The sequence below is a fragment of the Rhinopithecus roxellana genome, chromosome 17, assembly GCF_007565055.1.
Source record: "Rhinopithecus roxellana isolate Shanxi Qingling chromosome 17, ASM756505v1, whole genome shotgun sequence".
In the NCBI taxonomy this organism is placed as follows: Eukaryota; Metazoa; Chordata; class Mammalia; order Primates; family Cercopithecidae; genus Rhinopithecus; species Rhinopithecus roxellana.
In genome coordinates, this window is record NC_044565.1 from 35,132,104 (window position 1) to 35,155,541 (window position 23,438).

A 23,438-nucleotide genomic window follows, 5' to 3' on the forward strand; every position below is an offset into this window, starting at 1 on the left:
TCCTGTCCTCAAGTGATCCTCCTGCCTTGGCCTCCTAAAGTACTGGGATTACAAGTGTGAGCCACCATAGTGGACCAAAAAATTGTTTCTAAATAGATCTTCTATCTTTGTAAAGTACTTTTACTTCTGCTTCTTCATTTGAGCTCATCAACAGCCTTGTATAGACAGACTTATTCTTAGGTTAATTTTCTATTTCTAGATGGGAAACTGAGTCATCAGGAGATTAATTCAGAAGTCTCTATACCCTGTTACACACTGGAATCTCTAGTAGAGTTTGTAAAGCCACAGATTCCTACACCCTCCTCCAAAATCTGTTGAATCAAAATATCTAGGAATGGGGCCCTGGAGCCTTTATTATTCAAAAGCTCTCCCAGCTGATAATCAAGTGACTACACTGGAAACTCCTGGATTGGGGCTCTCAAAGCATAGGCATCATCACTTAATAGAAAGGCAAATTCTCAGGCCCAGCCCCAAACCTACTGAATCAGAATCTCTGAGAGGAAGCCATGATTTAACAAGCCCCCCAGGGACTCTCATGCTGACTGTGGTTGGAGAACCACTGCTCTAGATTAAAAGAAGTGACATAGTGCAGTGATTAAGATGGCAGACTCTCAAGATTGCCAACTCAAGTTCAACTCTTACATCTTCCACTTCCTAGCCGTGTGGTCTTGGACAATTGCTTAATGTTCCTGGCCTTGGTTTATAATACTGGTAAAGTGCAGATGATAGTAGTTTTCCCTTCATAGGGTTATTACAAGGAATAAATGATTTAAATTAGTAAGGAACTAATTACAGTGCCTTATATAAAGGAAGAGCCTAAATAAAAATTAAGGTTCTTGCCTAGGATTAAAGCTGTGAGTGAAATGAGAAACGGTGAAGACAAGACCCAGGAACCAAAATCCTTGGGTTGAAGCAATCAGAGACCAAAATTCTTGGAGATAATCAACATGAAGGTTTCAATGTTGCAACGAGGCAAATAACCACGCTCGCCTCTTTTTAATGATCATGGGAGAGAATGCAAAGCACAATTTGAACAAGCAACCAACCCATCAAGCATTTGAAACATGCCCTTGATTTTGGGAGCCAGAAGAGTCCTGGACTGTTTTAGCTGTGTGGCCTCAGGGAAGCCACTCAACCCCTCTGGGCCTCAGTTCCTTCACTGAGATGATACAGATAATAATAATGAACTGACTTCCATAAGATTGTTTGAGATTCAAGTGGAGCGATTGGCTATCCTAATATTTCTAAAAAGTCAAAACATATAGGCAGCTGTTTAGAATTATTACCTTACTATCCTTTCCCAGTCCAGGCTTCTTTTGACATTGCATCAATTTTCCAGCCTGGAACACTAAGATAGTCCAGCATGAGAGGATAAAGAACAGTGATGCTGCCTTCCAGAATTTTACACTGATATCTGTTGCCTTCAAATCCCAGAGCTACTGAATCCAGCCATCAGCATACTGTGGGCCTGGGCCAGGATGTCTACCTGGTAGAACTGTTTCTTCCAGAATGTGGATAAGTATATGGCACACTTAAGATACATTTTTAGAATCTTTAGAAGCCAGATAAGTTGTAATCACAGCCCCAAAGGGAAGCCTCACCTATAAATCGGTATTCCAGGACCTTTAAAAATATTGACCCAAGTTCTGAGAGTGTGTAATAGCTTAGAACTTCTTTCAACCCAGGGCTGGCTGTATGACTTTTCTGGGATAAAGAAGGCGGGGCAAAGGAAGATTGGTCGCTGCCACAAATTCTTGCTCTCAGGGAAGAGGCTGGGGAGCACTCTCACTGTTGATGGCCCCTGAATCTGTGGAGATTCCTCCTGCACCGTTGGCCTCTCTCCTGTTAGAGGAAGCTGCAGATACTCCCTCCACATGCCTCCTCCACATCTTCAATCCAGCCCTTCTAGCTAGTGCTGGGCACCCAGCATTTCCGTTTCACCTGCACTCGACCGTAGATGGATCTCTCTGCTCAAATGGCTCTGTGCGTCTGAGAGCTTGGTAAGAGTCACCACCAGAGATACAGCTGGCTTTGTCATGCGCTGACTCCAGGAGCTCGGGGGAGAGAAGCACCTGCTGGCATTTCACTCCGTCACTACTTGAGGGCCTTGCCTGCTTGGCCTACAGTCCTGTGACAGGAATATCTCCCCTTCACTCATCTGCAGGGCCACACCCATGGTGTGTCTCCAGCCCTTGACTGTGCAAAGACCATTGCATGGCCTTCCAGGGAGAGCTGTTTCCACTACAGGTTGGCAAACACCACTGTGTATCATAACTCAGCTTTTATCAGGTTTTGATGGCCTCTTCCAGGGTTTTCTTCCTTCCCCAAGGACCAAGCTCAAGCCCCTGTTTCTAGAGAAAATCAGTGCCTTCTGTCTGCTTCTCCAATCTGAACGAAGTTTTAAAGTTGTTGCTGTATAGATTTTCCAAGAATCTAGTCTGGTTGGGTTAGTTCGCCAAATAGAAATTCTTTTCAATGTCTGAAACACTCATCAAATATCTGTGATCACGAAAACCCAAGAGGGTTGATAGTGATGGCAGGCTCTGTCCAGCACACATCCATCCCACCTGGCCCCCTTCTAAAGCTGCTTAATCCACACACGCAGGCTTAGCTTCATGGAACCCAAAGGAACAATTCTGATTTTGGAAAAGTAGACTTTAAGCAACTTTAACTTCAGACTTTGATTACTTGCAATCACTTGCTGCTTCTGTGGCTCCCAACTTAGTTTCCTGTTTTGCCAAGGGAGGACATTTTTCTTGTTTCTGAGACCCAGCCCTCTTTTTGCTGTAAACCAGGTAACAGCCTCTGTCTTGATCCTTATACCCAAGCCTCAGTCTAAAACTTGAGTTGTTCCCAGGCCCTCTAGGGTCGCCCTCCTGCCCTCCTCTGTGGGCTTCTCTTCTTCCTCTCAGGAAAGGTCCTGCTCCTGACCTGGTCTACAGCTGGGGCCTGAGTTGCTAACAGACTTCCCTGGATTGTGGGGCCTCCTCCACCTGACATCTTGCCATAACTGTTACCTCTGTTATCTTATTCTTCTGATGCCATATTTTACTCACCAACCTGTACTTGCTAGCACTTGGTCCCTTCTAGTAGGAAAGTCAAAGTTCAGTCCTGGCATTTTCCAGGCTGACCTATCAGGTTGCTGTAAGTTGGGTCACACCCCACCATATAATGCACATGACAGCAGATTATACGTGATATGGTTTGTCTGTGCCTCCACCCAAATCTCATCTTGAATTGTAGTTCCCATAAACCCGATGTGTCATGAGAGGGACCTTGTGGGGGGTAATTGAATCATGGGGTCCGTTACCCTTACGCTGTTCTCCTGACAGTGAGTGAATTCTCATGAGATAATGGTTATAAGGGGCTTTTCCCCATTTGCTAAGCACTTCTCTCTCCTGCCATCACGTGAAGAAGGATGTGTTTCCTTCCCCTTCCACCATGATTGTAAGTTTCCTGAAGCCTCCCCTAGTCATGCAGAGCTGTGAGTCAATTAAACCTCTTTTTTTAAAAAAAGTAAATAACAAATCTTGGGTATTTCTTCATAGCAGCATGAGAGCAGACTAATACAATAAGCTTGAGTGGATATCTCCTGAGTAATCATACACAGAGCTGCATCTGAAGACATCTGTTGTGGCACAAAGTAGGCACTGAAGAGGTGTTGGTGGAATAAATGATAGAATGGAGCTTGTCTGCCCATCTGAAGCTCCTAATCACATAGGGAAGAAAGGGCAGATACTACTTTGTGTCCCCAAAAAACTTTTTAAACTTGCATTACACAGAATAAGATGGCCTGGAATACATACAGGGATTGCACTGCTCAGGCCCTGTGATGGACAATTGTATGTCAACCCATCAGTATTAAAGTATGCCCAAATAGCTGGTAAAACATTATTTCTGGGTGTGTCTGTAGGGTTTTTCCAGAGATTAGCATTTGAATTGCATAGACTGAGTAACGAAGGTCTGCCCTTACCAATGTGGGCCTGAAGTGAAGAAAATGATAGAAGAAGGATGAACGTGCTCTCTTTCTCTCTCTTCTTGAGCTGGGACATACATCTGCTCCTGACTTCAGACATCAGAGATCCTGGTTTTGAGGCCTTTGGTTTTGGAGTGGGAGTTACACCATCAGCCGCCCTGGTTCTTGGGCCTTCAGGCTCAGACTGAATTATGCCACTGACTTTCTTGGGTCTCCAGTCTTCAGACAGCAGACTGTGCGACTTCACAGCCTCCATAACTGCCTGAGCCAATTCTGTAACAAATATCCAAATATCCTTTTATATGTCTCTCTGTCTATCCTACTGGTTCTCTCTCTCTCTCTCTCTCTCTCTCTCTCTCTCTCTCTCTCTCTCTCTCTCTCTCTCTCTCTCTCTCTCTCGAGAATCCTGACTAATACAAGGTCCCCAATCAGCCTCTGGATTGCAGGCATCCTTGAAGACAGCCCACCCAGCAGGCAAAGCCAAATTCCTTCTGGCAATGAACTCAAGGACCTGGAGGTGAAGGCAAAGATGAGTACACAGGGAGATGGGAAGAATAAAGACAAAAATTAACCCAAAGACCTGGTGTGTAGGCTTGGAAGGAGGGAAAGCAAGAGACCATTTTTCATAAGAAAACAAAAACAGAAACAAATTAACTAGAAAAAAATAATCCAGCCAGTCCCTACCCCACTGGTGTCAGAAAGCTCCTTTTCCAGCTGTTCTCACTCTTTCTGCTGTTTCTACACCATCGAGCTGCAGAATGATGAGAATACGGCTGAGGCAAGAGAGAGCAAGCAGAGAGATTTTGGGTATGTATCAAAGAGCTTCCCAGACCTGGAGAAGGAAGCCCCAGAGGAATCTAATGCTGCCAGATGACTTCAGGGTTACCCTTGTGGTAAGCAAGTTTATGAGAGAAGAGGATGCCAAGGGTTTCTCTCTGCTTTTAATCTCAGCCTGGAGAAAGGGTGCAGAGCAGAGGGAAGGGAAGCTGGGTTCTAACTACTCTCTGGTCACACAAACACACAAAAATCTATTTAGGCATTCTAAGCGAGCCTTTGGTTAAGAAGCAGGGAACAGCCAAAGTGTAATAAGATGAGGCTTCTGTCCTCTTACTGTCTATGCCCAGGTCCTGAGAGGTTCCCCCATAGCATAAAGTTTCCAGATAGAAAGCTGAAGCTGGATCCCTTCCTTACACCTTATACAAAAATTAATTCCAGATGGATTAAAGACTTAAATATTATACCTAAAACCATAAAAACCCTAGAAGAAAACCTAGACAATACCATTCAGGACATAGGCATGGGGAAGGACTTCATGATTAAAACACCAAAAGCAATGGCAACAAAAGCCAAAATAGACAAATGGGATCTAATTAAACTAAAGAGCTTCCCCATGGCAAAAAGAGACTACCATCAGAGTGAACAGGCAACCTACAGAATGGGAGAAAATTTTTGCAATCTACCCATCTGACAAAGGGCTAATATCCAGAATCTACAAAGAACTCAAAACAAATTTATAAGAAAAAAACAAACAACCCCATGAAAAAAGTGGGCAAGGATATGAACAGACACTTCTCAAAAGAAGACATTTATGCAGCCAACAGACACATGAAAAAGTGCTCATCATCACAGGTCATCAGAGAAATGCAAATCAAAACCACAATGAGATACCATCTCTTGACAGTTAGAATGGCAATCATTAAAAAGTCAAGAAACAACAGATGCTGGAGAGGATGTGGAGAAATAGGAATGCTTTTACACTGTTGGTGGGAGTGTAAATTGGTTCAACCATTGTGTAAGACAGTGTAATGATTCCTCAAGGATCTAGAACTAGAAATACCATTTAACCCAGCCATCCCATTACTGGGTATATACCCAAAAGATTATAAATCATGCTACTATAAAGACACATGCACACATATGTTTACTGCAGCATTATTCACAATAGCAAAGACTTGGAACCAACCCAAATGTCCATCAAAGATAGACTGGATTAAGAAAATGTGGCACATATACACCATGGAATACTATGCAGCCATAAAAAAGGATGAGTTCATTTGCAGGGAAATGGATGAAGCTGGAAACCATCATTCTCAGCAAACTATCACAAGGACAGAAAACCAAACACCACATGTTCTCACTCATAGGTGGAAACTGAACGATGAGATCACTTGGACACAGGGCAGGTAACATCACACACTGGGGCCTGTCAGGGAGTGGGAGCTGGGGAGGGATAGCATTAGGAGAAATACCTAATGTAAATGATGAGTTGATGGATGCAGCAAACCAACATGGCACATGTATACATATGTAACAAATCTGCACATTGTGCACATGTACCCTAAAAAAAAATGCAAAGTGGGAGCAAAAAGGAGGATATCTAGTCTAATCAGGAGTCTAACTGAGCTTTCTTAAAGAATGTATAAGAAGCAACCTGATAAGATCCGGTGATACAAGACAAGGGACTGGCATATGCAGAGGTTCGAGGAATAAAACCATTCTGAAAAAAGAAAAAAGAATACAGGACACTCAGTTAAATTTGAATGTCAGATCAACAAGGCATAATTTTAAAGTATAAGTATGTCCCATGCAATATGGGACTTACTGATCCTTTAAAAAATTATGTTGTTGATCTGAAATTCAACTTTCACAGGGCTTCCTATATTTTTATGTGCTAAACCTGGCATACTTGCCCACAAGCCGACTGTTCATCTAGCCCCAAAGGCATCTGAAGATGTGACCAACACAGCAAAGAGGACCCTGACCTGTGAAAGGGAGTGAAATGAGGAAGGTTTCTGCTTCTGAGGTCATGCTTGCTGATTTCACTCCTCTCTCCGTTCCTTTAGCCCACCCCTCACCACTCCTCACTCCCTCATTTATATTCCCCCATCCTTGACTCCTCCTCCCATAAGAAGCTGTACTACCTGAGCTTCCTTGGGGTTAGATGCTGAATTGCAAGTTTCTCCAGTGATGTCATATGTGCATATTTTGATCTTTTCTGTTTCCAAAGACAGGGATTCTTCCTTCTGCCTCTTCTTCCTTCTACATCCCCCAAGCTTTCCCTCCACACATTCACCCCACAGCACAAAGTTTAGATACATTGTGAGAGTTAAACATAAACTTAGGAGTGTACAAAAATAAAGGAGTCTTGGAAATCACCAAGGCTCATCTCCCTCCCTGCATTTGGTAATAGGGAGATGATTGACACCCCAAGAGCTGAAGGGACTTACCCAGGAGCAAAGCTTGCAAGTGAAGAAGACAGCACACGGTTCTGACATCCTGGCTTCACTCCAGGAGTCTTTCTGTTATTATTAGTGCCTCGTGCAATACCCAGCAAATACAGTTGTTCTCAGTAAATGTTTAACTGAACTAATAAGTGAATAAATAAATAAACAAATGAAATCGGTGCCTTATGACTTGATTTGCTAATTGTATGATAGTTTCTCCTTCTGGATAAACTTCTTGGTCCCTGCAATGGTAAATGTAAGCAAGGAAATCCAACCATCTTTCTAGAAGAGATGTTCCTCTATCATATAGAATGTGTGGCAAGAATGCCATTTTCCTTCCACAGGGCAAAACTAGATATGTCTAAGCTGAGTTGGGCAGTAACAAAAAACAACCTCACTGGGCAAAAAGCTACCTTAAATTGCTGCATGTACAACTATAAAAACTCAAAGAAAAAAATAGTTTAAAACATTTTAGTTGGCTATGTGACCTTTAGCAATGTCACATAACTGGTCCAACCTTTGGATTTCTCATTTGTAAAAACATTTAAAAAATAGTGACCAGAAAAATAAATATGATTTCACTGTTCCAGTTACCTTCTCCTAGCAGATACTCAGTAAGTGTCCATTTGCTTTTTTCCTTTTCTCAAGGCCACCTTCTTGGCCAACAGTGCTTTAAAGAGGTATTCTTTCTGTGTTTTAGTAGGACATTGGTTCTCAAAGCATGGCCCCTGTCAGCAGCAGCAGCAGCAAGATCACCTGGGAACTTGCTAGAAATGCAAATTCCTGGGCCCTACCACAGATCTACTGAATGAGAAGCTCTGGGGATTGGACTCAGTAATCTGGGTTTTAACAAGCCAGTCAAATGGTTCTGATGCATGTTCCGGTTTGTGAACCATTGTGCTGGGCTGATATTTCCAAAAGTCTAGTTCAGATACTACATGCATCAAAACCACTCCTGGTTCTTATTAAAATTGCAGACCTCTAGGCTCCACTCCAGACTTGCTCAAAACCTATTCTGAATCTTCTTTACTAATGTGCAACCTGGGCAATTCCGATGCACTTTTAGGTTGAGAACTACTTGACAAATTGGTGTCAAAATAGCAGGTGACGGCCCTTGAGCATTTGTGGAGGTCAGGTTAGAATTCCTGTTTCCTTTCCTTTGTGACCCTGGAGAGCTGGCAGGGGGGATAGCTGCATAAGCCATGGCAGTTGGCTCTAGAGGAGTGGCCTCTAATGGCTGTGTGGTTGCCCTCTAACCTTGGGAGAAGCATATTGGTTGGTGATCAATGGGAACAAGCCACACCGCCCAACCTGCTCTCTCAACCCAACATGGCTCAGACCCAGTCATTTCCTAATGGCAAAACCCACCTTGGTCTGATAAGATTAGTGGTGGGTTTTTTTTTGGTCTGATAGATTAGTGGTGGTTTTGTTTGTTTGTTTGTTTGTTTTAAAAATACACAAACACGAAGTCAAAACAGTCCTAAAAAGCACTTCTCTTGCTTATTGAATCCTCATCTTATCTGGTGAGAGATGGTTAAAGGAAGTCATGAAATATGTCTCCAGTGTTAATTCAGCAGAACTGATTCCTTTCATGGAAACTTGAATGTTGGGTGACAAGAAACTGGGCAATTTTTTTTTTTCAGATTCTCTCTACTTTGGGACCTAATTGTTGGTCTTTTTACCCTTCATTTAAAAAATTTTTTTTTCTTTTTTTATTTCAGTAGGTTTTTAGGGAACAGGTGGTGTTTGGTTACATAAACAAGTTAAATAGTGGTGCTTTCTGAGATTTTGAAATACCCATCACCTGAGAAGTGTACACTGTAACCAGTGTATAGTCTTTTATCCCTCACCCTCCTCACACCCTTTTCCCCAAGGCCCCAAAGTCCAGTGTATCATTCTTAGGCCTTTGTGTCCTCCTAGCTTAGCTCCCACTTATGAGTGAGGACATAACGATGTTTGGTTTTCCATTCCTGAGTTACTTCACTTAGAATAATGGTCTTCAATTCTATCCAGGTTGCTACAAATGCTATTATTTTGTTCCTTTTTATGACTGGGTAGTATTCCATGGTGTGTGTGTGTGTGTGTGTGTGTGTGTGTGTGTGTGTGTATCTCACAATTTCTTTACCCACTCTTTGATTGATGGGCATTTGGGCTGGTTCCATATTTTTGCAATGGCAAATTGTGCTGCTATAAACATGCGTATGCAAGTATCTTTTTCATATAACAACATCTTTTCCTCTGGGTAGACACCCAGGAGTAGAATTGGTGAATCAAACGGTAGATCTATTTTTAGTTCTTTAAGGAATATCCATGCTGTTCTTCATAGTGGTTGTGCTAGTTTATATTCTCACCAACAGTACAAAAGTATTTCCTTTTCACCCCATACAAACCAGCACCTATTATTATTATTTTTATGGCCATTCTTGCAGGAGTGAGTTGACATCACATTGTGGTTTTGATTTGCATTTCCCTCATAATTAGTGATGCTGAGCATTTTTCTATATGTTTGTTGGCCATTTGTATATCTTCTTTTGAAAATTGTATTTTCATGTCCTTGGCTCACTTTTTGATGGCATTTTTTGTTTTGTTCTTGCTGATTTATTTGAGTTCCTTGTAGATTCTGGATATTAGTTCTTTGTTGGATATATAGGTTGTGAAGATTTTCTCCCACTCTTTGGGTTGCCTGTTTACTCTGCTGATTGTTTCTTTTGCTGTGCAGAAGCTTTTTAGTTTAATTAAGTCCCACCTATTTATCTTCGTTTTTGTTTCATTTGCTTTTGGGTTCTTGGTCATGAAGTCTTTGCCTAAGCCAATGTCTAGAAGAGTTTTTCCAAGTTATCTTCTAGAATGTATACGGTTTCAGGTCTTAGATTTAAGTCTTCAATCCATCTTGAGTTGATCTTGGTATAGGGTGAGAGATGAGGACCCAGTTTCATTCTTCTACATGTGGCTTGCCAATTATCCCAGTACCAAGTGTTGACTAGGGTATCCTTTCCCCACTTTATGTTTTTGTTTGCTTTGTCAAAGATCAGTTGAGGATAAGTATTTGGCTTTTTTTTCTGAGTTCTCTATTCTGTTCCATTGGTCTATATGCCATTTTTATACCAGTACGAAGCTGTTTTGGTGGCTATGGCCTTGTAGTATAGTTTGATGTCGGGTAATGTAACACCTCCAGAGTTGTTCTTTTTGCTGATTCTTGCTTTGGCTATGTGGGCTCTTTTTTGGTTCCATATGAGTTTTAGGACTGTTTTTTCTAGTTCTGTGAAGAATGATGGTGGTATTTTGATAAGAATTGCATTGAATTTGTAGATTGCCTTTGGCTGCATGGTCATTTTCATAATATTGATTCTACCCATCCATGAGCATAAAATGTGTTTCTGTTCATGGTGTCTATGATTTCTTTCAGCAGTGTTTTGAAGTTTTCCTTGTAGAGGTCTTTCACCTCCTTGGTTAAGTATATTCCTAAGTATTTTATCATTTTTTTGCAGCTATTCTAAAAGAGATGGAGTTCTTGATTTGATTCTTAGCTTGGTTGCTGTTGGTATATAGCAAAGCTACAGATTTGTGTACATTAATTATGTATTCTGAAACTTTGCTGAATTCATTTACCAGTTCTAGGAGCTTTTTGGAGGAGTCTTCAGGGTTTTCTAAATATACAATCATGTCATCAGCAAACAGTGACAGTTTGACTTCTTCATTACCAATTTGGATGCCCTTTATTTCTTTCTCTTGTCTGACTGCTCTGGCTAGGACTTCCAGTACTATGTTCAATAGAGGTGGTAAAAGTGGGTATCCTTGTCTTGTTCCAATTCTCAGGGGGAATGCTTTCAACATTTCCCTGCTCAGTATAATGTTGGCTGTGGGTTTGTCATAGATGGCTTTTATTACCTTCAGGTATGTTCCTTCTATGTTGATTTTGATGAGGGTTTTAACCATAAAGCAATGCTGGATTTTATCAAATGCTGGTTCTGCATCTATTGAGATGATCATGTGATTTTTGTTTTTAATTGTTTACATTTTGTTTCATTTATTGACTTATGGATGATAAACCATCCCTGCATCCCTGGTATGAAACCTGCTTGATCATGGTGGATTATCTTTTTGAAATGCTGTTGGATTCTGTTAGCTAGTATTTTGTTGACAATTTTGCATCTATGTGCATTAGGGATATTGGCCTGTAGCTTTCTTTTTTTGTTATGTCCTTTCCTGGTTTTGGTATTTGGGTAATATTGGCTTCATAGAGAGATTTGGTGAGGATTCCCTCTTTCTCTATCTTTTGGAATAGTGTCAATAGGATTGGTACCAATTCTTCTTTGAATGTCTGATAGAATTCAGTTGTGAATTGAGTGGTCCTGGACTTTTTTGTTGTCATTGGTAACTTTTAAATTACCATTTCAATCTCACTCCTTGTTATCAGTGGTAACTTTTAAATTACCATTTCCATCTTGCTGCTTGTTATCAGTCTCTTCAGAGTTTCTAATTCTTCCTGGCTTAATCTAGCAGGGTTGTATATTTCCAGGAATTTGTCCATCTCCTCTAGGTTTTCTAGTTTATGCACATAATGGTGTTCATAGTAGCCTTGAATGATCTTTTATATTTTTGTGGTATCAATTGTAATATCTACTGTTTCACTTCCAATTGAGCTTATTTGGATCTTTTCTTGGTTAATCTCACTAATAGTCTATCAGTTTTATTTATCTTTTCAAATAACCAGCTTTTTGTTTCATTTATCTTTTGTATTTTTTGTTTGTTTGTTTCAGTTTCATTTAGTTGTGCTCTGATCTTGGTTATTTTTGTTCTACTGCTGCATTTGGGTTTGGTTTGTTCTTGTTTCTCTAGTTCCTTGAGGTGTGACCTTAAATTGTCTATTTGTACTCTTTCAGACTTTTTGATGTAGGCACCTGATGCTATGAACTTTCCTCTTAGCACTGCTTTTGCTATATCCCAGAGATTTTGATAGGTTTTTTCACTATTATCATTCAGTTAAAAGAATTTTCAAATTTCCATATTTATTTCATTGTTGAATAAATGATTATTCAGGAGCAGGTTATTTAATTTCCATGTATTTGCATGGTTTTGAGGGTTCCTTTTGGAGTTAATTTCCAATTTATTCCACTGTGGTCTAAGAGAGTACTTGATATAATTTCAGTTTTCTTAAATTTGTTGGGACTTGTTTTGTGGCCTATTATATAGTCTATCTTGGAGAATATTTTGTGTGCTGATAAATAGAATGTATATTCTGCAATTCTTGGGTAGGATGTTCTGTAAATATCTGTTAAGTCCATTTGTTCTAGGGTATAGTTTTAGTCCATTTTTTTGTTGTTGTTGACTTTCTGTCTTGACCTGTCTAGTGCTGTCAGTGGAGTATTGGGATCCCCCAATATTATTGTGCTGCTGTCTATCTCATTTCTTTGGTCTAATAATAATTGTTTTTTAAATTTGGAAGCTCCAGTGTTAGCTGCATATATATTTAGGACTGTGATATTTTCCTGTTGAACTAGTCCTTTTATCATTATATAATGACCCTCTTTGTCTTTTTAAACTGCTGTTGCTTTAAAGTTTGTTTTGTCTGATATAAGAATAGCTACTCTTGCTTAGTTTGGGTGTCCATTTGCATGGCGTATCTTCTTCCACCCATTTTCCTTAAGTTTATGTGAGTCCTTATGTGTCAGGTGAGTCTCTTGAAGACAGCAGACACTTGGTTGGTGAGTTCTTATCCATTCTGCCATTCTGTATCTTTTAAGTGGAGCATTTAGGCCATTTACATTCAACATTAGCATTGAGATGTGAGGTACTATTCTATTCATCGTGCTATCTGTTGCCTGAATAACTTTTTTATTCATTATGTTATTGTTTTATAGGGCCAGTAAATTTATGGTTTAAGGAGACTCTATCTGGGTGTATTTTGAGGATTTAAGATTTAGAGCTCCTTTAAGCTGTTCTTATAGTGATGGCTTGATAGTGGCAGATTTTCTCAGCTTTTGTTTGTCTGAAAAAGGCTGTATATGTTCTTCGTTTATGAAGCTTAGTTTTGCTGGATACAAAATTCATAGCTGATAGTTTTGTTTAGGGAGGTTAAATCCCTTAAGGATGCCCCAATCCCTTCTCTCTTGTAGGGTTTCTGCTGAGAAATCTGCTGTTAGTCTGATAGGTTTTCCTTTATAGGTTGCCTGATGTTTTTGCCTCATAGCTCTTAAGATTCTTTCCTTCATCTTGATTTTAGATAACCTGATGACTATGTACATAGGTGATGATATTTTTGTGATGAATTTCCTAGGTGGTCTTTGAGCTTCTTGTATTTGAATGTCTAAATCTCTAGCAAGGCCAGGAAAGTTTTCCTCAATTATTCCCTCAAATATATTTTCCAAACTTTTACATTTTTTTGTCTTTGTTGGATTGGATTAATTCAAAAGCCTTGTCTTCAAACTCTAAAGTTCTTTCTTCTACTTGTTCAATTCTATTGCTGAGACTTTCCAGTTCATTTTGCATTTCTCTAACTCTGTCCTTGGTTTCCAGAAGTTGTGAGTGTTTTTCATTTATGCTATCTATTTCATTAGGCATTTTTCCATTCATATCCTGTATCTTTTTTTTTTTTTTTTAATTTCTTTAAGTTGGACTTCACTTTTCTCTGGTGCCTTCTTGATTGGCTTAATAATCAACCTTCTGAATTTTTTTCTGGCAATTCAGAGATTTCCTCTTGGTTTGGATCCACTGCTGGTGAGCTAGTATGATCTTTTGGAGTTAAAGAACCTCATTTTGTCATATTACCAGAATTGTTTTTCTGGTTCCTTCTCATTTGGGTAGACTATGTCAGAGTGAGAGGTAACAATGTGCTAGCAGCCCTCACTCGCTCTCGGCACCTCCTTGGCCTCGGTGTCCACTCTAGCCACACTTGAGGAGCCCTTCAGCCCCTCACTGCACTGTGGGAGCCCCTCTCCGGGCTGGCCGAGGCCGGAGCCGGCTCCCTCTGCTTGCAGGGAGGTGTGGAGGGAGAGGCACGGGAACCGGGGCTGTGCACAACCCTTGAAGGCCAGCATGAGTTCTGGGTGGGTGCGGGCTCCGCAGGCCCCGCACTTGGAGTGGCGAGCCAGTGCCACCGTCCCCAGGCAGTGAGGGGCTTAGCACCCAGGCCAGCAGCTGCAGAGGGTGCACCAGGTCCCCTAGCACTGCCAGCCTGCCTGCACTCAAATTCTCGCTGGGTCTCAGCCACCTCCCCACGGGGCAGGGCTCAGGACCTGCAGTACGCCATGCCCAAGCACCATCTCCCCCGCCTACCTTCCCCCTCCATGGGCTCCCGCATGGCCCAAGCCTCCCGGATAGGAGTCGCCCCCTGCTCCGCAGTGCCTGGTCCCATTGACCGCCCAAGGACTGAGGAGTGTGGGCACATGGCACAGGACTGGTAGGCGGCTCTGCCCATGGCCCTGGCGCAGGATCCACTAGGTGAAGCCAGCTGGGCTCCTGAGTCGGTTGGGGACTTGGAGAACTTTTGTATCTAGCTAAAGGTTTGTAAATGCACCAATCAGCACCCTGTGTCTAGCTCAAGGTTTGTAAACGCACCAATCAGCACTCTGTGTCTAGCTGAAGGTTTGTAAATGCACCAATCAGTGCTCTGTGTCTAGCTAATCTAGTGGGGACGTGGAGAACTTTTGTGTCTAGCTAAAGGATTGTAAATGCACCAATCAGCTCTCTGTGTCTAGCTCAAGGCTCATAAACGCATCAATCAGCACCCTGCCAAAACAGACCAATCAGCTCTCTGTGTCTAGCTCAAGGTTCATAAATGCACCAATCAGCACCCTGTCAAAACAGACCAATCAGCTCTCTGTAAAATGGGCCAATCAGCAGGATGTGGGTGGGGTCAGATAAGGGAATAAAAGCAGGCTGCCTGAGCCAGCAGCAGCAACCCACTCGGGTCCCCTTCCATGCTGTGGAAGCTTTGTTCTTTTGCTCTTTGCAATAAATCTTGTTGCTGCTCACTCTTTGGGTCTGCGCCACCTTTATGAGCTGTAACACTTACTGCAAAGATCTACAGCTTCACTCCTGAAGCCAGCAAGACCACAAACCCACCGGGAGGGATGAACAACTCTGAATGGGAGGAAAGAGCAACTCCAGATGTGCTGCCTTTAAGAGCTGTAACACTCACTGTGAAGGTCTGCAGCTTCACTCCTGAAGTTAGTGAGACCAAAAACCCACCAGAAGGAAGAAACTCCGGACACATCTGAACATCTGAAGGAACAAACTCTGGACTCACCTTCTTTAAGGACTGTAACACTCACCTCAAGTGTCCGCGGCTTCATTCTTGAAGTCAGTGAGACCAAGAACCCACCAATTCTGGACACAAGAGGAACGAGCTGGGACTCAAGGGCTGCTGTTTGGATTCTTTTGTCCAGGGGGGTGGATGTGGTGCTCTCTCTTTTCCCCTAGGGATGGGGCTTCCTGAGAGCAAAACTGCTGTGATTGTCATTTCTCTTCTGGGTCTAGTCATCCAGCGGAGCTACCAGGCTCTGGGCTGGTACTGGAATGTGTCTGCAAAGAGTTCTGTGCTGTGGTCTGTGTTTAGGTCTCTCAGCCATGGATACCAGCACCTACTCTGGTGGAAGTAGCTAGGAAGTGAAGTGGACTCTGTGAGGGTCCTTTGTTGTATTTTTGTTAAGTGCACTGGTTTTGTGTTGGTTGGCCTCCAGCCAGGAGGTGGCACTTTTAAGAGTGCTTTAGTGGTGGTCATATAGTGAGGATACAAGCTTGTCCTGGGGTTGCCTTCGGATAAGTATTCAGGTTTCTCAGGCAGTGGGCAGAGCCACAGAGCTCCCAAGAGATTATGACCTTTGTTTTGACTACCAGGGTGGGCAGGAAAGACCACCAGGTGGAGGCAGGGATAGGCATGTCTGAGCTGAGACTCTCCTCAGGCAGGGCTTGCTGTGGCTGCTGTAGGGGATGGGAGTGATTCCTAGGCCAATGGAGTTATATAAGTTCCCAGGGGATTATGGCTGCCTCTACTGCTCACACAGGTCACCAGGGAAGTGGGAGAAAGTAGGCAGCCACAGGCCTCACCCAGCCCCCACAAAGCCTGCAGCCCAAAAGAGGCTGGTCTCACTCCCACCATGCCTCCCCAGCCGCCCCACTGGAGCCTGCAGCCCAAAAGGCTGCTCTCAGTCCCCCACAACCCCTGAATTTATCTCCAGGCAGCTGGTGAGCAGGGTTGAGAACTTGCCTCAGGCTACAAGACTCCCAGCTGGCTACAAGCCTCCCAACTGAGAAAGCCAACAGACTCACAGTTCCTCAGCTGTCCCACAGAGCCTGCAGTGACAAACCACTTCCTCCAAAGGTTCTATGGATTCTCTTGGCTTTCTTGGTATGTTCCTGTGGTAGTTCTTGGAGAAAAACTTCCAATTGTGGGTCTCCACACTCTGCTCTGTCCCTTTGAGTGGGAGCTACAGGTTAGTCCTGCCTCTTATCCTCCATTTTTTTCGCTTCCTTTCTTCCCCTTTAAATTTTTCATCTTCTTGAGGGTAATGAGTAAGCTTGTGGTAACTCAGATAAGGTTCCTAAACCCAATGACATAAATGCAAATTTCTAATTTATGACATAAATGCAAATCTGCCTTTGAGCAAAAGTCTATTCCAGGCTAAATGTGAAGCAACTAAAAGCTCTTTAAGCCATTCTGTCAAGGAACTTTACAATAAAAGTATTTTTCCCAGGGCACCTTGAAGAACTAATATGGATACTTGAAGTAGATTTCTTATTCATTTCTCTTAAATGTATTTGAAATTTATAAGAACAAACATGTGTTCATTCCAGTTAAGGACAGATGTGACTAAATTTTATTAATGACCAAGAGACCCCTAACCATCCAGCATGGTAATAATAATCAAAAAGGCAAGCTTTTTCTTAAGTCAAAACACCCAAACAAAACAAACAAACAAGAAAAAAACAAAAACTTATTATAGAGGTTCAACTCATATAGACGATATCACAGAAACAGTTATGAAACACTGACTTCTGCAAGAACAGAAGGGGTTCTTTATTGCTCTTTACATAATTTCCTTTTGTAGATGGCATTCTGAGTAGTAACAAGCAACCAGGATTTCAATGCCAACTTTCTGTTGGAGCCTACATTCAGCTCTCACCCTGTAAAATAAAATGATAAAAAATGAGGAGTTTAGGCATGCCATAATGCACTCACACAGACTCAGAAGTCAGTACCCACTTGACATTATCCTCCTGGAAAGTACAGCATCTGCGACTTACTTGAATTTGGTTTTTAGAAGTCTGTGGAGGGGTTGCATTTGTAGATGAAAATGCAGGATGAAAACTGTATCACCCTGGGAAGTTGAAGCTCTTACGGTTCTCTGAAGTAAGTCTATCATGATTAGTAACTACTTTGGGAATACGGAATGTCAGCTGCACTGATATCAGTAATAGCAACAGGAGTAATAATAGTCACCTTGCTTGAGCATTCATTGACCAGCCTTAATGCTAAATGCAGAAGACTGGTCATATCATTTTACCTTCAGGACAATTCTTAATGTAGGTATTACCACTTTATAGGAAGTATCAAAGTCTCAAGAAAAATGGATAACCTGCTCAGGTTCACATAGGGATAGACATGGGCTTGGAGTCCCAGTACTCTATTGACTGTTCTTTGATTAATTACCCCTCCTCCATGTTTTTGGACTATCTGATGCTGTCACCTGATAAAGGATTTAGTAATGCAGTTTTTCAAGTCAATACTCTGCTGAATCCAAAGTTAGGGCTCATTCACTGATTCACTCACTGGACCCATTCATGTTGCCTTGACACCTTGGCTCAGAGTGAGCTTGAAGTCTCACAGGTTTCCATCACAATTTGATGTCCAAATCTGTACAAGTGTTGCTGCCAATTGCTGGTTTGGGGCTTTTCAATTACATGAGGCATAATTGAGTAACTATATCAAAGATTTCTTATTTAAATATAAAACTTCAGGATATAAATATCACTAAGCAGCCACTAGCTGCCCAATTTCTTATTGAGGAGGCCAAAGAATAAAAACTTTGCTCATTCAGAGAAGAAAAAGTGTAAATGCTCATGAAAATCAAAATAATCTTTTAGCTCTATTTCTCCAGTTATTCTTTCCTGCATTTAGACCAAATAATTGTGACAAGTTCCAAAAGCTTTCCCCCCTCTTTACCAACCTCCTACATGGTAAAGTTATTTAACACAGTCTTATTTTAGTGGAAGTAACAGGGTTATATCTTGCAAGAACATAGAACGCATTTCGTATTTTTTGAGTGGAAAACTAACTGCTAAACCCAAACTAGTCTATACTTTTATAACAGGGCCTCAAAATAATGTGGGAACAGGTGCATTTGTGCCTGGTTTTCTTGCATCCCACAGGCTATCAATAGGTTTTTATCTGGTTTACTACGGAGGGTCCCTACAACCTAGGTCCTGCCAACTCTGTTGAAGAGGGAAAGAAGATGGATAATGGAAAAAGTTAGAAGAGCACAGGGAAATGATAAGAACAGCAAGAATCTAACTCCAGAGACATGTTTTCCTTTCTTTCTAGGAAATTAAAAAAACCAGAGTAGAGAAATGATTTGTCTTGAGGGACACTAAAGCCAGAGGAAAGAGAAAAGGACACCTTTCTTCCCTCGTGGTCAATGTCTCTAGGCAAAACATAGCACAGCAACAGAAAACAGAGTAAGAGTTGACTTTTTTTCCGCACCTAACTGGTTCATAGCAGCATCTTTGCTCTTTTTCTCCCCTACCCCCATCCCCCAACTGCAGTGATCTCTCAGATGACTGGTGCTGAATGCTGCCTAGGTGACACAGCTGCTCAACAGAACAGAAGAAAGAGCCTCCTCCCCTGAAGCTTGTGGCCTCCTGGTCCCCACAGCCATGCCCCCACCTGCTGCTACCGACCCTCTTCACTCCCTCTACATCCCTAGTGAGTCATAAAGGGCTTGACTAGGGAGAATTTTTACAGATCTTCCTTTTCAATTTGCAAAAGCTCCCAAGGTGATTATGCTGTGCAGCTGTCCTCCCATTCCCATGCAAAAGCCGTTGACTTAGTTTCTCCCTGCTGCCCCAATCCGCATCTCCAGAAAGGATACAATTTGCCCAAGATCACACAACCAAGTTTGGGGTAGGAGGAACCCAGGACCCCTGAATCTCAGTTCTGTGCTTTTTCTGCCAAAGCGTTTCTCCTATTGTAAGACAGGGGCTTTTAGTAATGCCAAATAGACAAATATTGCACATTCTCACTCATTTGAGGGCTAAAAGGTGGATCTCATGGAGGTAGAGAGTAAAAGGGTGGATACCAGAGGCTGGGAAGGGAAGGGTGGAGGAGGAATGAAGAGAAGTTAAGGGGTATAAAAATACATTTTAGAGAAATGGAATGAGTTCTAGTATTTGACAGTAGGTAAATTAGAGCCAACAATAATTTATTTATATTTCAAAAGAGCTAGAAGAGAAGATTCGTAATTCTCTCAAAGCAAAGATAAATGTTTGAAATGATGGGTATACCAGTTACTGATTTGGTCATTAAACCTTGTATACAGCTATCAAAATATCACATGTACCCCACAAAATATGTACAACTATTACATTAGAGCCAGGCACAGTGGCTCATACCTGTAATCCTGGCACTTTGGGAGGCCAAGGTGGGCAGATCACTTGAGGTCAGGAGTTTGAGACCAGCCTGGCCAACATGGTGAAACCCCATCTCTACAAAAAATATAAAAAATTAGCCGGGTGTGGTGGTACACACCTGTAATCCCAGCTATTTGGGAGGCTAAGGCTGGAGAATTGCTTGAACCCGGGAGGTGGAGGTTGCAGTGAGCCAAGATCATGCCACTGTGCTCCAGCCTGGGCAACAGAGCAAGACTCTGTTTTTTCTTTTTTCTGAAAAAGAAAAAAAAAAAAAGAATATAGAGAGCTGTCTGCAGGGTTCTTTTTTTTTTTTTTTTTTTTTTTGAGACGGAGTCTTGCTCTGTCGCCCGGGCTGGAGTGCAGTGGCCGGATCTCAGCTCACTGCAAGCTCCGCCTCCCGGGTTTATGCCATTCTCCTGCCTCAGCCTCCGGAGTAGCTGGGACTACAGGCGCCCGCCACCTCGCCCGGCTAGGTTTTTGTATTTTTAGTAGAGACGAGGTTTCACCGTGTTAGCCAGGATGGTCTCGATCTCCTGACCTCGTGATCTGCCCATCTCGGCCTCCCAAAGTGCTGGGATTACAGGCTTGAGCCACCGCGCCCGGCCTGCAGGGTTCTAAGAGAGGAAAACAAAGAAAAAAAAGATTAAATATTGATTTAGCTTTCCCCTACCTCTGAGGCAATTGCAACTGCTTATAAAGACCTTGGAATAAAGACAATTGCAGCTGCTTACAAAAACTGGCAGAATTTGAGGACTGAAACTATGGGAAGAACGTGGTCTAAGCATCCTCCTCTGGATGAAAAAATGCACAGAACAGAGGTCTCCCTTAGGTCCAGCCTTGAAGCCTTGAAACATCTCACTGGGGCAACCAAAAAATAGGGCCTCAGGATCCTGAACTTCACCCAGTTCTCCAAAAGTGTTGACCCACTTCCTGTGCCCTCCCTACTGCAGTTGTGCGTGGAATCCTTTGCAGCTGGAAAGAAATGCATCAAAATATCAGGGAGTAGAGCTAGTGATAACTTTAATGTCGTAAAATACTTCTCATATTTTCCAAATTTTTTTCCATAAACTTATATTGGCTTTATAATTAGAAAAATACATAAGTACCCTTCCCAAAATGAAGGCAACGGCTCTTAGCATAGTTGTTTACAAATGGAAGCGTTCTCCAGTCCCCGGCATTTCCATGAGCTCTTCCTGCATTGGGCAATGGCTGAGTGATGGAGTGATGCCTTATCAAATCTAAAGTTAAGGAGCCGAGCTGAGCAGTTCACGCCTGTAGTCCCAGCTACTTGGGAAGCCGAGGCAGGATGATCACTTGAGCCCAGGAGTTTGAAACTGCCCTGAACAACATGGCAGGACTCCATCTCTGAAAAACAATTTGGGTCTAAACAGACATGCAAAGTCTTCTCTGCTGGTAGCCTGGTTTCTTTCTATAAGATATTTTTAGGGTATCTATCCATCCATCCATCCATCCATCTACTCACTTACCTATTTATCTATCTAACTACAGAATTGTCATTTTCTCTATATCAAAGTCTATTGACCCACTGTAAACTGTCAGGTTGACTTCTCAGAAGGATCAATTAATTTCTGCTGTTTCTTGAGGGGAGGGTGGGGTAAGGTGGGTGTGTACATTTATTAGCCGGGCGAGGTGGTGGGCGCCTGTAGTCCCAGCTACTCGGGAGGCTGAGGCAGGAGAATGGCGTGAACCCGGGAGGCGGAGCTTGCAGTGAGCTGAGATCCGGCCACAGCACTCCAGCCTGGGTGGCAGAGCGAGACTCCGTCTCAAAAAAAAAAAAAAAAAAAAAAAAAAAAAAAAAAAAAAAAAAAAAGGCAAACCTGTGAGTATTCAAATTGCTTAGAATGTGAAACAGATGCCACAGCTAAGGGCCAGTTACAGCTAAGTGTAGATGACTTAACTGTACTGGTCCTTCCTTGCAATTTGGCCCTTGAAACAATTTTAATCCTCCCCGTTTCAAGACCAAAAGCTGAAACAAAGGACATAAACACACAAGGCAGTGAAACCTTAGCAGCTACTTTCAATCTGAGTTAATTGTTTCTCGAGGTTCTGCCAGTGATTTATGCCATCTATAAGCATGCTCAACTGCCACTGGGCCCCCCAGGGGCAGAAAAGGATCTGATTTCACGGAGGAGGTGGCTTTTGTTGTAAGCCTGTTCCCTCCTGGAGCTCTGTGTGATGCTCTTTTCCTGGGATTCCCAACCCAGCCTGCTGCATGATCACGGTGTGTAGCAGGGGAGGGCTGAGCAGTCCAGGCAGATACCCATGAAAACTGCGAGGACCCCACACTCCCCACCCAGATCTGCACAAGAGCCTCCTAAGAGACCGGTGTCCTTTGTGTGTGAGGAGAACTTCTGCCCCTGAAATGGGAGGAAGTAATAGAGATTAAGTGTGGAGTCATTTTCACCATGGTCTCTATGTGCATTGAAGTAAAGAGACTATGTTTTTGTATACATTCCCCAGTTTAGAAGAAGGGATAAAGATTTGGTAGCTTTTAGTTCAATATTGCTTTGCAGGGGTTGTAGAAAAGGGGTGGTGGGTCTGAGATTTATGAACACAAATTAGTCATCACATGAATAAGAAGAAGAATAGAAAACAGTCATAAAGGCAGGAGGCTTGGGATATGAATTCTTTCATTTTGTCCCTATGGACACAGCCTACATGTAACAGAATATATTCCCCCTTGGAGTCTATCCTAATATAAAGAGCTATTTACCTATTGATGAAGTCCCAGTTTTCCATAACAGATACACACAGTATGCTAGGAATGATTGTGGGTGCATAGGGACATTGCTTATTCCTTAGACATACGTATTAGTCCCACTTGATAGATGAGAAAACAGAGGCTTCCACAAGCCAAAAAAACAAAAAATAAAAAAAATCCTTCACACAGCTAATTAGCTACAGAGCACCTGCTCTTTTAATTGACCCAGCTTGCCTAATTCTAACAGTCTTGTTGGAAAACTAACTGCTCCTTTCCATCAGCTCTCTTGAAGGCATCATGTCTGTGCCCTAATGATCATGAGTCCTAGTCCCCCATGTGGGGCACCCAGCATTTACCTCCAGTAAAACTGTTTTCTCACTTGACTGTGATTCCTGCTTTTTATAAGACAAGGCATTCAGGATTTCCAGAGCCCCCTACTGCAGTCATTCTCATCTGATCAAGCACATTGGCATGGTGAGTTGGAGCCTAACAAGGAACCAACAGAGAATGTGAAGAAGTGAATTGCCACTAATTTTAATGCATAGTTAATGCAAGTGGAGCATGTGCTCAGAAAGGGCTCTACTGCTTTTCTGGAAAATGCCCTTCCACACCAATTGTTTTTAAGTGTTAGTTCTGATTAATTATGTGCTATCTTCTCTCTCTCCCCCCGACCTCCGATCCATGTTTTTCTCCCTCCCTTTCTCTCTTTTTTCTCCTTCTCTCTCCCCATTTCCTTCTCCCTCTTCATAAAAAGCACTGTAGATAACCATGCATCTCTTTCTCCCTGTATATTAATTTTTCAGCATGTCTACTATTGAAAAGGATTAGGAAAAAGGAACAAGTCAGTAGTTAATATGATCTAAAACTCTCCCAAAGCCTGAAAGACACA